Raw genomic sequence first — 13943 nt, 5'->3', positions numbered from 1 at the left:
CGAAGTCTTAGAATGTCCCCTTGCCCCCCAAGAAGAGTTAGAACGCCCCCTGGAAGACTAAGAATGCCCCGCGAAGACATAGAACGCCTCCCTCGAAGACTTAGAACGCCCCCTCGAACATTTAGAATGCCCCCTCGAAGACTTCGAATTCCCTTCTCGAAGACTTAGAACGCCCCCCTCGAAGACGTAGAACGCCCCCCCTCGAAGACTTAGAACGCCCCCCTCGAAGACTTAGAACGGCCCCCTCGAAGACATAGAACGCCCCCCTCGAAGACTTAGATCGCCCCCTCGAAGACTTAGAACGCCCCGCTCGAAGACTTAGAACGCCCCGCTCGAAGACTTAGAACGCCCACTCGAAGACTTGGAACGCCCCCTTCGAAGACTTAGAACGCCCCCTCGAAGACTTAGAATCCTTTCCAAGACTGAGAACTCCTCCTCGAAGTCTTAGAATGTCCCCTTGTCCCCCAAGAAGACTTAGAACGCCCCCTGGAAGACTTACAATGCCCCCGCGAAGACATAGAACGCCTCCCTCGAAGACTTAGAACGCCCCCTCGAACATTTAGAATGCCCCCTCGAAGACTTCGAATTGCCTTCTCGAAGACTTAGAACGCCCTCCTCGAAGACGTAGAAGGCCCCCACTCGAAGACTTAGAACGCCCCCCTCGAAGACATAGAACGCCCCCTCGAAGACTTGGAACGCCCCGTTTGAAGACTTAGAACGTCCCCGCGAAGACTTTGAACGTCCCCCTCGAAGACTTAGCACGCCCCCTCGAAGTCTTAGAATGTCCCCTTGCCCCCCAAGAAGACTTTAGAACGCCCCCTGGAAGACTTAGAATGCCCCCGCGAAGACATAGGACGCCTCCCTCGAAGACTTAGAACGCCCCCTCGAACATTTAGAATGCCCCCTCGAAGACTTCGAATTCCCTTCTCGAAGACTTAGAACGCCCACCTCGAAGACGTAGAACGCCCCCCATCGAAGACTTAGAACGCCCCCCACGAAGACGTAGAACGGCCCCCTCGAAGACATAGAACGCCCCCCTCGAAGACTTAGATCGCCCCCTCGAAGACTTAGAACGCCCCGCTCGAAGACTTAGAACGCCCCCCTCGGAGACTTATGACGCCCCCCTCGAAGACTTAAAACGCCCCCCTCGAAGACTTTGATCGCACCCTCGAAGACTTAGAATGCCCCCTCGAAAACTTAGAATCCCTTCGAAGACTTAGAATGTCCCCTCGCCCCTCGAAGACTTAGATTGCCCCCTCGAAGACTAAGAACGCCCCCTCTTAGAATTAGAACGGCCCCTCGAAGACTTAGAACGCCCCCTCCAAAACTTAGAACGCCCCCTTCGAAGAGTTAGAACGCCCCCTAGAAGACTTAGAACGCCCCCTCGAAGTCTTAGAATGTCCCTTGCCCCCAAGAAGACTTAGAACGCCCCCTCGAAGACTTAGAACGCCCCCACGAAAACTTAGAACGCCCTCTCGAAGACTTAGAACGCCCTCTCGCAGACTTAGAATCCTTTCCAAGACTTAGAACGCCCCCTCGAACATTTAGAATGCCCCCTCGAAGTTTTCGAATTCCCTTCTCGAAGACTCAGAGCGCCCTCCACGAAGACGTAGAACGCCCCCCTCGAAGACTTAGAACGCCCCCCTCGAAGACTTAGAACGGCCCCCTCGAAGACATAGAACGCCACACTCGAAGACTTAGAACGCCCTCCTCGAAGACGTAGAAGGCCCCCACTCGAAGACTTAGAACGCCCCCCTCGAAGACATAGAACGCCCCCCTCGAAGACTTGGAACGCCCCCTTCGAAGACTTAGAACGTCCCCGTGAAGACTTAGAACGCCCCCCTCGAAGACTTAGCACGCCCCCTCGAAGTCTTAGAATGTCCCCTTGCCCCCCAAGAAGACTTAGAACGCCCCATGGAAGACTAAGAATGCCCCCGCGAAGACATAGAACGCCTCCCTCGAAGACTTAGAACGCCCCCTCGAACATTTAGAATGCCCCGCTCGAAGACTTAGAACGCCCCGCTCGAAGACTTAGAACGGCCCCCTCGAACATTTAGAATGCCCCCCTCGAAGACTTAGAACGGCCCCCTCGAAGACATAGAACGCCCCCCTCGAAGACTTAGATCGTCCCCTCGAAGACTTAGAACGCCCCGCTCGAAGACTTGGAACGCCCCCTTCGAAGACTTAGAACGCCCCCTCGAAGACTTAGAATCCTTTCCAAGACTGAGAACGCCTCCTCGAAGTCTTAGAATGTCCCCTTGTCCCCCAAGAAGACTTAGAACGCCCCCTGGAAGACTTACAATGCCCCCGCGAAGACATAGAACGCCTCCCTCGAAGACTTAGAACGCCCCCTCGAACATTTAGAATGCCCCCTCGAAGACTTCGAATTGCCTTCTCGAAGACTTAGAACGCCCTCCTCGAAGACGTAGAAGGCCCCCACTCGAAGACTTAGAACGCCCCCCTCGAAGACATAGAACGCCCCCTCGAAGACTTGGAACGCCCCGTTTGAAGACTTAGAACGTCCCCGCGAAGACTTTGAACGTCCCCCTCGAAGACTTAGCACGCCCCCTCGAAGTCTTAGAATGTCCCCTTGCCCCCCAAGAAGACTTAGAACGCCCCCTGGAAGACTTAGAATGCCCCCGCGAAGACATAGGACGCCTCCCTCGAAGACTTAGAACGCCCCCTCGAACTTTTAGAATGCCCCCTCGAAGACTTCGAATTCCCTTCTCGAAGACTTAGAACGCCCACCTCGAAGACGTAGAACGCCCCCCATCGAAGACTTAGAACGCCCCCCTCGAAGACGTAGAACGGCCCCCTCGAAGACATAGAACGCCGCCCTCGAAGACTTAGATCGCCCCCTCGAAGACTTAGAACGCCCCGCTCGAAGACTTAGAACGCCCCCCTCGGAGACTTATGACGCCCCCCTCGAAGACTTAAAACGCCCCCCTCGAAGACTTTGATCGCACCCTCGAAGACTTAGAATGCCCCCTCGAAAACTTAGAATCCCTTCGAAGACTTAGAATGTCCCCTCGCCCCTCGAAGACTTAGAATGCCCCCTCGAAGACTAAGAACGCCCCCTCTTAGAATTAGAACGGCCCCTCGAAGACTTAGAACGCCCCCTCGAATACTTAGAACGCCCCCTTCGAAGACTTAGAACGCCCCCCTCGAAGACTTAGCACGCCCCCTCGAAGTCTTAGAATGTCCCCTTGCCCCCCAAGAAGACTTAGAACGCCCCCTGGAAGACTAAGAATGCCCCCGCGAAGACATAGAACGCCTCCCTCGAAGACTTAGAACGCCCCCTCGAACATTTAGAATGCCCCGCTCGAAGACTTAGAACGCCCCGCTCGAAGACTTAGAACGGCCCCCTCGAACATTTAGAATGCCCCCCTCGAAGACTTAGAACGGCCCCCTCGAAGACATAGAACGCCCCCCTCGAAGACTTAGATCGTCCCCTCGAAGACTTAGAACGCCCCGCTCGAAGACTTGGAACGCCCCCTTCGAGACTTAGAACGCCCCCTCGAAGACTTAGAATCCTTTCCAAGACTGAGAACGCCTCCTCGAAGTCTTAGAATGTCCCCTTGTCCCCCAAGAAGACTTAGAACGCCCCCTGGAAGACTTACAATGCCCCCGCGAAGACATAGAACGCCTCCCTCGAAGACTTAGAACGCCCCCTCGAACATTTAGAATGCCCCCTCGAAGACTTCGAATTGCCTTCTCGAAGACTTAGAACGCCCTCCTCGAAGACGTAGAAGGCCCCCACTCGAAGACTTAGAACGCCCCCCTCGAAGACATAGAACGCCCCCTCGAAGACTTGGAACGCCCCGTTTGAAGACTTAGAACGTCCCCGCGAAGACTTTGAACGTCCCCCTCGAAGACTTAGCACGCCCCCTCGAAGTCTTAGAATGTCCCCTTGCCCCCAAAGAAGACTTAGAACGCCCCCTGGAAGACTTAGAATGCCCCCGCGAAGACATAGGACGCCTCCCTCGAAGACTTAGAACGCTCCCTCGAACATTTAGAATGCCCCCTCGAAGACTTCGAATTCCCTTCTCGAAGACTTAGAACGCCCACCTCGAAGACGTAGAACGCCCCCCATCGAAGACTTAGAACGCCCCCCTCGAAGACGTAGAACGGCCCCCTCGAAGACATAGAACGCCGCCCTCGAAGACTTAGATCGCCCCCTCGAAGACTTAGAACGCCCCGCTCGAAGACTTAGAACGCCCCCCTCGGAGACTTATGACGCCCCCCTCGAAGACTTAAAACGCCCCCCTCGAAGACTTTGATCGCACCCTCGAAGACTTAGAATGCCCCCTCGAAAACTTAGAATCCCTTCGAAGACTTAGAATGTCCCCTCGCCCCTCGAAGACTTAGAATGCCCCCTCGAAGACTAAGAACGCCCCCTCTTAAAATTAGAACGGCCCCTCGAAGACTTAGAACGCCCCCTCGAATACTTAGAACGCCCCCTTCGAAGAGTTAGAACGCCCCCTGGAAGACTTAGAACGCCCCCTCGAAGTCTTAGAATGTCCCCTTGCCCCCAAGAAGACTTAGAACGCCCCCTCGAAGACTTAGATCGCCCCCTCGAAGACTTAGAACGCCCCGCTCGAAGACTTAGAACGCCCCGCTCGAAGACTTAGAACGCCCACTCGAAGACTTGGAACGCCCCCTTCGAAGACTTAGAACGCCCCCTCGAAGACTTAGAATCCTTTCCAAGACTGAGAACGCCTCCTCGAAGTCTTAGAATGTCCCCTTGCCCCCCAAGAAGACTTAGAACGCCCCCTGGAAGACTTATAATGCCCCCGCGAAGACATAGAACGCCTCCCTCGAAGACTTAGAACGCCCCCTCGAACATTTAGAATGCCCCCTCGAAGACTTCGAATTGCCTTCTCGAAGACTTAGAACGCCCTCCTCGAAGACGTAGAAGGCCCCCACTCGAAGACTTAGAACGCCCCCCTCGAAGACATAGAACGCCCCCTCGAAGACTTGGAACGCCCCGTTTGAAGACTTAGAACGTCCCCGCGAAGACTTTGAACGTCCCCCTCGAAGACTTAGCACGCCCCCTCGAAGTCTTAGAATGTCCCCTTGCCCCCCAAGAAGACTTAGAACGCCCCCTGGAAGACTTAGAATGCCCCGCGAAAACATAGGACGCCTCCCTCGAAGACTTAGAACGCCCCCTCGAACATTTAGAATGCCCCCTCGAAGACTTCGAATTCCCTTCTCGAAGACTTAGAACGCCCTCCTCGAAGACGTAGAACGCCCCCCATCGAAGACTTAGAACGCCCCCCTCGAAGACGTAGAACGGCCCCCTCGAAGACATAGAACGCCCCCCTCGAAGACTTAGATCGCCCCCTCGAAGACTTAGAACGCCCCCCTCGGAGACTTATGACGCCCCCCTCGAAGACTTAAAACGCCCCCCTCGAAGACTTTGATCGCACCCTCGAAGACTTAGAATGCACCCTCGAAAACTTAGAATCCCTTCGAAGACTTAGAATGTCCCCTCGCCCCTCGAAGACTTAGAATGCCCCCTCGAAGACTAAGAACGCCCCCTCTTAGAATTAGAACGGCCCCTCGAAGACTTAGAACGCCCCCTCGAAAACTTAGAACGCCCTCTCGAAGACTTAGAACGCCCTCTCGCAGACTTAGAATCCTTTCCAAGACTTAGAACGCCCCCTCGAACATTTAGAATGCCCCCTCGAAGTTTTCGAATTCCCTTCTCGAAGACTCAGAGCGCCCTCCACGAACACGTAGAACGCCCCCCCTCGAAGACTTAGAACGCCCCCCTCGAAGACTTAGAACGGCCCCCTCGAAGACATAGAACGCCACCCTCGAAGACTTAGAACGCCCTCCTCGAAGACGTAGAAGGCCCCCACTCGAAGACTTAGAACGCCCCCCTCGAAGACATAGAACGCCCCCCTCGAAGACTTGGAACGCCCCCTTCGATGACTTAGAACGTCCCCGCGAAGACTTAGAACGCCCCCCTCGAAGACTTAGCACGCCCCCTCGAAGTCTTAGAATGTCCCCTTGCCCCCCAAGAAGACTTAGAACGCCCCCTGGAAGACTAAGAATGCCCCCGCGAAGACATAGAACGCCTCCCTCGAAGACTTAGAACGCCCCCTCGAACATTTAGAATGCCCTGCTCGAAGACTTAGAACGCCCCGCTCGAAGACTTAGAACGGCCCCCTCGAACATTTAGAATGCCCCCCTCGAAGACTTAGAACGGCCCCCTCGAAGACATAGAACGCCCCCCTCGAAGACTTAGATCGCCCCCTCGAAGACTTAGAACGCCCCGCTCGAAGACTTAGAACGCCCCCTGGAAGACTTACAATGCCCCTGCGAAGACATAGAACGCCTCCCTCGAAGACTTTGAACGCCCCCTCGAACATTTAGAATGCCCCCTCGAAGACTTCGAATTGCCTTCTCGAAGACTTAGAACGCCCTCCTCGAAGACGTAGAAGGCCCCCACTCGAAAACTTAGAACGCCCCCCTCGAAGACATAGAACGCCCCCTCGAAGACTTGGAACGCCCCGTTTGAAGACTTAGAACGTCCCCGCGAAGACTTTGAACGTCCCCCTCGAAGACTTAGCACGCCCCCTCGAAGTCTTAGAATGTCCCCTTGCCCCCCAAGAAGACTTAGAACGCCCCCTGGAAGACTTAGAATGCCCCCGCGAAGACATAGGACGCCTCCCTCGAAGACTTAGAACGCCCCCTCGAACATTTAGAATGCCCCCCTCGAAGACTTCGAATTCCCTTCTCGAAGACTTAGAACGCCCTCCTCGAAGACGTAGAACGCCCCCCATCGAAGACTTAGAACGCCCCCCTCGAAGACGTAGAACGGCCCCCTCGAAGACATAGAACGCCCCCCTCGAAGACTTAGATCGCCCCTTCGAAGACTTAGAACGCCCTGCTCGAAGACTTAGAACGCCCACTCGAAGACTTAGAATCCTTTCGAAGACTTAGAACGCCCCCTCGAACATTTAGAATGCCCCCTCGAAGACATAGAATGCCCTTCTCGAAGACTTAGAAGGCCCTCCTCGAAGACATAGAACGCCCCCCTCGAAGACTTTGATCGCCCCCTCGAAGAATTAGGTTGCCCCCTCGAAGACTTAGAATCCCTTCGAAGAATTACAATGTCCCCTCCCCCCTCCAAGACTTAGAACGCGCCCTCCGAAGACTTAGAACGCCCCCCGAAGTCTTAGAACGCCACCCTCCAAGACTTAGAACGCCGTCTCGAAGACTTAGATCGCCCCCTCAAAGACTTAGAACGCCCCGCTCGAAGACTTAGAACGACCCCTCGAAGACTTGGAACGCCCCCTTAGAAGACTTAGAACGTCCCCGCGAAGACTTAGAACGCCCCCCTCGAAGACTTAGAACGCCCCCTCGAAGACTTAGAATCCTTTCCAAGACTTAGAACGCCCCCTCGAACATTTAGAATGCCTCCTCGAAGACTTCGAATTCCCTTCTCGAAGACTTAGAATGCCCTCCTCGAAGACGTAGAACGCCCCCCCACGAAGACTTAGAACGCCGCCCTCGAAGACTTAGAATCCTTTCCAAGACTTAGAACGCCCCCTCGAACATTTAGAATGCCCCCTCGAAGACTTCGAATTCCCTTCTCGAAGACTTAGAAGGCCCTCCTAAAAGACATAGAACGCCCCCCTCGAAGACTTTGATCGCCCCCTCGAAGAATTAGGTTGCCCCCTCGAAGACTTAGAATCCCTTCGAAGACTTACAATGTCCCCTCCCCCCTCCAAGACTTAGAACGCCCCCTCCGAAGACTTAGAACGCCCCCCGAAGTCTTAGAACGCCACCCTCCAAGACTTAGAACGCCCCTCTCGAAGACTTAGATCGCCCCCTCAAAGACTTAGAACGCCCCGCTCGAAGACTTAGAACGACCCCTCGAAGACTTGGAACGCCCCCTTAGAAGACTTAGAACGTCCCCGCGAAGACTTAGAACGCCCCCCTCGAAGACTTAGAACGCCCCCTCGAAGACTTAGAATCCTTTCCAAGACTTAGAACGCCCCCTCGAACATTTAGAATGCCCCCTCGAAGACTTCGAATTCCCTTCTCGAAGACTTAGAACGCCCTCCTCGAAGACGTAGAACGCCCCCCCACGAAGACTTAGAACGCCGCCCTCGAAGACTTAGAATCCTTTCCAAGACTTAGAACGCCCCCTCGAACATTTAGAATGCCCCCTCGAAGACTTCGAATTCCCTTCTCGAAGACTTAGAACGCCCTCCTCGAAGACGTAGAACGCCCCTTCTCGCAGACTTAGAAATCCCCCTCGAAAACTTAGAACGGCCCCCTCGAAGACATAGAACGCCCCCCTCGAAGACTTAGATCGCCCCCTCGAAGACTTTGAACGCCCCGCTCGAAGACTTAGAACGCCCCGCTCGAAGACTTAGAACGCCCACTCGAAGACTTGGAACGCCCCCTTCGAAGACTTAGAACGCCCCCTCGAAGACTTAGAATCCTTTCCAATTCTTAGAACGCCCCCTCGAACATTTAGAATGCCCCCTCGAAGACTTCGAATTCCCTTCTCGAAGACTTAGAACGCCCTCCTCGAAGACGTAGAACGCCTGATCTCGAACACTTAGAACGCCCCCCTCGAAGACTTAGAACGGCCCCCTCGAAGACATAGAACGCCCCCTCGAAGACTTAGATCGCCCCCTCGAAGACTTAGAACGCCCCGCTCGAAGACTTAGAACGCCCCGCTCGAAGACTTGGAACGCCCCCTTCGAAGACTTAGAACGCCCCCTCGAAGACTTAGAATCCTTTCCAAGACTGAGAACGCCCCCTCGAACATTTAGAATGCCCCCCTCGAAGACTTAGCACGCCCCCTCGAAGACTTAGGACGCCCCCCTCGGAGACTTATGACGCCCCCTCGAAGACTTAAAACGCCCCCCTCGAAGACTTTGATCGCACCCTCGAAGACTTAGAATGCCCCCTCGAAAACTTAGAATCCCTTCGAAGACTTAGAATGTCCCCTCGCCCCTCGAAGACTTAGAATGCCCCCTCGAAGACTAAGAACGCCCCCTCTTAGAATTAGAACGGCCCCTCGAAGACTTAGAACGCCTTCTCGAAAACTTAGATCGCCCCCTTCGAAGAGTTAGAACGCCCCCTAGAAGACTTAGAACGCCCCCTCGAAGTCTTAGAATGTCCCCTTGCCCCCAAGAAGACTTAGAACGCCCCCTCGAAGACTTAGAACGCCCCACGAAAACTTAGAACGCCCTCTCGAAGACTTAGAACGCCCTCTCGCAGACTTAGAATCCTTTCCAAGACTTAGAACGCCCCCTCGAACATTTAGAATGCCCCCTCGAAGTTTTCGAATTCCCTTCTCGAAGACTCAGAACGCCCTCCACGAAGACGTAGAACGCCCCCCCTCGAAGACTTAGAACGCCCCCTCGAAGACTTAGAACGGCCCCCTCGAAGACATAGAACGCCACCCTCGAAGACTTAGAACGCCCTCCTCGAAGACGTAGAAGGCCCCCACTCGAAGACTTAGAACGCCCCCCTCGAAGACATAGAACGCCCCCCTCGAAGACTTGGAACGCCCCATTCGAAGACTTAGAACGTCCCCGCGAAGACTTAGCACGCCCCCTCGAAGACTTAGCACGCCCCCTCGAAGTCTTAGAATGTCCCCTTGCCCCCCAAGAAGAGTTAGAACGCCCCCTGGAAGACTAAGAATGCCCCCGCGAAGACATAGAACGCCTCCCTCGAAGACTTAGAACGCCCCCTCGAACATTTAGAATGCCCCCTCGAAGACTTCGAATTCCCTTCTCGAAGACTTAGAACGCCCCCCTCGAAGACGTAGAACGCCCCCCCTCGAAGACTTAGAACGCCCCCCTCGAAGACTTAGAACGGCCCCCTCGAAGACATAGAACGCCCCCCTCGAAGACTTAGATCGCCCCCTCGAAGACTTAGAACGCCCCGCTCGAAGACTTAGAACGCCCCGCTCGAAGACTTAGAACGCCCACTCGAAGACTTGGAACGCCCCCTTCGAAGACTTAGAACGCCCCCTCGAAGACTTAGAATCCTTTCCAAGACTGAGAACTCCTCCTCGAAGTCTTAGAATGTCCCCTTGTCCCCCAAGAAGACTTAGAACGCCCCCTGGAAGACTTAGAATGCCCCCGCGAAGACATAGGACGCCTCCCTCGAAGACTTAGAACGCCCCCTCGAACATTTAGAATGCCCCCTCGAAGACTTCGAATTCCCTTCTCGAAGACTTAGAACGCCCACCTCGAAGACGTAGAACGCCCCCCTCGAAGACGTAGAACGGCCCCCTCGAAGACATAGAACGCCCCCCTCGAAGACTTAGATCGCCCCCTCGAAGACTTAGAACGCCCCGCTCGAAGACTTAGAACGCCCCCCTCGGAGACTTATGACGCCCCCCTCGAAGACTTAAAACGCCCCCCTCGAAGACTTTGATCGCACCCTCGAAGACTTAGAATGCCCCCTCGAAAACTTAGAATCCCTTCGAAGACTTAGAATGTCCCCTCGCCCCTCGAAGACTTAGATTGCCCCCTCGAAGACTAAGAACGCCCCCTCTTAGAATTAGAACGGCCCCTCGAAGACTTAGAACGCCCCCTCGAAAACTTAGAACGCCCCCTTCGAAGAGTTAGAACGCCCCCTAGAAGACTTAGAACGCCCCCTCGAAGTCTTAGAATGTCCCTTGCCCCCAAGAAGACTTAGAACGCCCCCTCGAAGACTTAGAACGCCCCCACGAAAACTTAGAACGCCCTCTCGAAGACTTAGAACGCCCTCTCGCAGACTTAGAATCCTTTCCAAGACTTAGAACGCCCCCTCGAACATTTAGAATGCCCCCTCGAAGTTTTCGAATTCCCTTCTCGAAGACTCAGAGCGCCCTCCACGAAGACGTAGAACGCCCCCCTCGAAGACTTAGAACGCCCCCCTCGAAGACTTAGAACGGCCCCCTCGAAGACATAGAACGCCACCCTCGAAGACTTAGAACGCCCTCCTCGAAGACGTAGAAGGCCCCCACTCGAAGACTTAGAACGCCCCCCTCGAAGACATAGAACGCCCCCCTCGAAGACTTGGAACGCCCCCTTCGAAGACTTAGAACGTCCCCGTGAAGACTTAGAACGCCCCCCTCGAAGACTTAGCACGCCCCCTCGAAGTCTTAGAATGTCCCCTTGCCCCCCAAGAAGACTTAGAACGCCCCCTGGAAGACTAAGAATGCCCCCGCGAAGACATAGAACGCCTCCCTCGAAGACTTAGAACGCCCCCTCGAACATTTAGAATGCCCCGCTCGAAGACTTAGAACGCCCCGCTCGAAGACTTAGAACGGCCCCCTCGAACATTTAGAATGCCCCCCTCGAAGACTTAGAACGGCCCCCTCGAAGACATAGAACGCCCCCCTCGAAGACTTAGATCGTCCCCTCGAAGACTTAGAACGCCCCGCTCGAAGACTTGGAACGCCCCCTTCGAAGACTTAGAACGCCCCCTCGAAGACTTAGAATCCTTTCCAAGACTGAGAACGCCTCCTCGAAGTCTTAGAATGTCCCCTTGTCCCCCAAGAAGACTTAGAACGCCCCCTGGAAGACTTACAATGCCCCCGCGAAGACATAGAACGCCTCCCTCGAAGACTTAGAACGCCCCCTCGAACATTTAGAATGCCCCCTCGAAGACTTCGAATTGCCTTCTCGAAGACTTAGAACGCCCTCCTCGAAGACGTAGAAGGCCCCCACTCGAAGACTTAGAACGCCCCCCTCGAAGACATAGAACGCCCCCTCGAAGACTTGGAACGCCCCGTTTGAAGACTTAGAACGTCCCCGCGAAGAATTTGAACGTCCCCCTCGAAGACTTAGCACGCCCCCTCGAAGTCTTAGAATGTCCCCTTGCCCCCAAAGAAGACTTAGAACGCCCCCTGGAAGACTTAGAATGCCCCCGCGAAGACATAGGACGCCTCCCTCGAAGACTTAGAACGCCCCCTCGAACATTTAGAATGCCCCCTCGAAGACTTCGAATTCCCTTCTCGAAGACTTAGAACGCCCACCTCGAAGACGTAGAACGCCCCCCATCGAAGACTTAGAACGCCCCCCTCGAAGACGTAGAACGGCCCCCTCGAAGACATAGAACGCCGCCCTCGAAGACTTAGATCGCCCCCTCGAAGACTTAGAACGCCCCCCTCGGAGACTTATGACGCCCCCCTCGAAGACTTAAAACGCCCCCCTCGAAGACTTTGATCGCACCCTCGAAGACTTAGAATGCCCCCTCGAAAACTTAGAATCCCTTCGAAGACTTAGAATGTCCCCTCGCCCCTCGAAGACTTAGATTGCCCCCTCGAAGACTAAGAACGCCCCCTCTTAGAATTAGAACGGCCCCTCGAAGACTTAGAACGCCCCCTCGAAAACTTAGAACGCCCCCTTCGAAGAGTTAGAACGCCCCCTAGAAGACTTAGAACGCCCCCTCGAAGTCTTAGAATGTCCCTTGCCCCCAAGAAGACTTAGAACGCCCCCTCGAAGACTTAGAACGCCCCCACGAAAACTTAGAACGCCCTCTCGAAGACTTAGAACGCCCTCTCGCAGACTTAGAATCCTTTCCAAGACTTAGAACGCCCCCTCGAACATTTAGAATGCCCCCTCGAAGTTTTCGAATTCCCTTCTCGAAGACTCAGAGCGCCCTCCACGAAGACGTAGAACGCCCCCCTCGAAGACTTAGAACGCCCCCCTCGAAGACTTAGAACGGCCCCCTCGAAGACATAGAACGCCACCCTCGAAGACTTAGAACGCCCTCCTCGAAGACGTAGAAGGCCCCCACTCGAAGACTTAGAACGCCCCCCTCGAAGACATAGAACGCCCCCCTCGAAGACTTGGAACGCCCCCTTCGAAGACTTAGAACGTCCCCGTGAAGACTTAGAACGCCCCCCTCGAAGACTTAGCACGCCCCCTCGAAGTCTTAGAATGTCCAGTTGCCCCCCAAGAAGACTTAGAACGCCCCCTGGAAGACTAAGAATGCCCCCGCGAAGACATAGAACGCCTCCCTCGAAGACTTAGAACGCCCCCTCGAACATTTAGAATGCCCCGCTCGAAGACTTAGAACGCCCCGCTCGAAGACTTAGAACGGCCCCCTCGAACATTTAGAATGCCCCCCTCGAAGACTTAGAACGGCCCCCTCGAAGACATAGAACGCCCCCCTCGAAGACTTAGATCGTCCCCTCGAAGACTTAGAACGCCCCGCTCGAAGACTTGGAACGCCCCCTTCGAAGACTTAGAACGCCCCCTCGAAGACTTAGAATCCTTTCCAAGACTGAGAACGCCTCCTCGAAGTCTTAGAATGTCCCCTTGTCCCCCAAGAAGACTTAGAACGCCCCCTGGAAGACTTACAATGCCCCCGCGAAGACATAGAACGCCTCCCTCGAAGACTTAGAACGCCCCCTCGAACATTTAGAATGCCCCCTCGAAGACTTCGAATTGCCTTCTCGAAGACTTAGAACGCCCTCCTCGAAGACGTAGAAGGCACCCACTCGAAGACTTAGAACGCCCCCCTCGAAGACATAGAACGCCCCCTCGAAGACTTGGAACGCCCCGTTTGAAGACTTAGAACGTCCACGCGAAGACTTTGAACGTCCCCCTCGAAGACTTAGCACGCCCCCTCGAAGTCTTAGAATGTCCCCTTGCCCCCCAAGAAGACTTAGAACGCCCCCTGGAAGACTTAGAATGCCCCCGCGAAGACATAGGACGCCTCCCTCGAAGACTTAGAACGCCCCCTCGAACATTTAGAATGCCCCCTCGAAGACTTCGAATTCCCTTCTCGAAGACTTAGAACGCCCACCTCGAAGACGTAGAACGCCCCCCATCGAAGACTTAGAACGCCCCCCTCGAAGACGTAGAACGGCCCCCTCGAAGACATAGAACGCCGCCCTCGAAGACTTAGATCGCCCCCTCGAAGACTTAGAACGCCTCGCTTGAAGACTTAGAACGCCCCCCTCGGAG

Source organism: Stegodyphus dumicola, chromosome 10 (assembly GCF_044657685.1).
Source record: "Stegodyphus dumicola isolate Sdum_Otavi_A_Nest chromosome 10, ASM4465768v1".
Classification (NCBI taxonomy): domain Eukaryota; kingdom Metazoa; phylum Arthropoda; class Arachnida; order Araneae; family Eresidae; genus Stegodyphus; species Stegodyphus dumicola.
Note: the sequence above shows the minus strand (reverse complement) of the source record.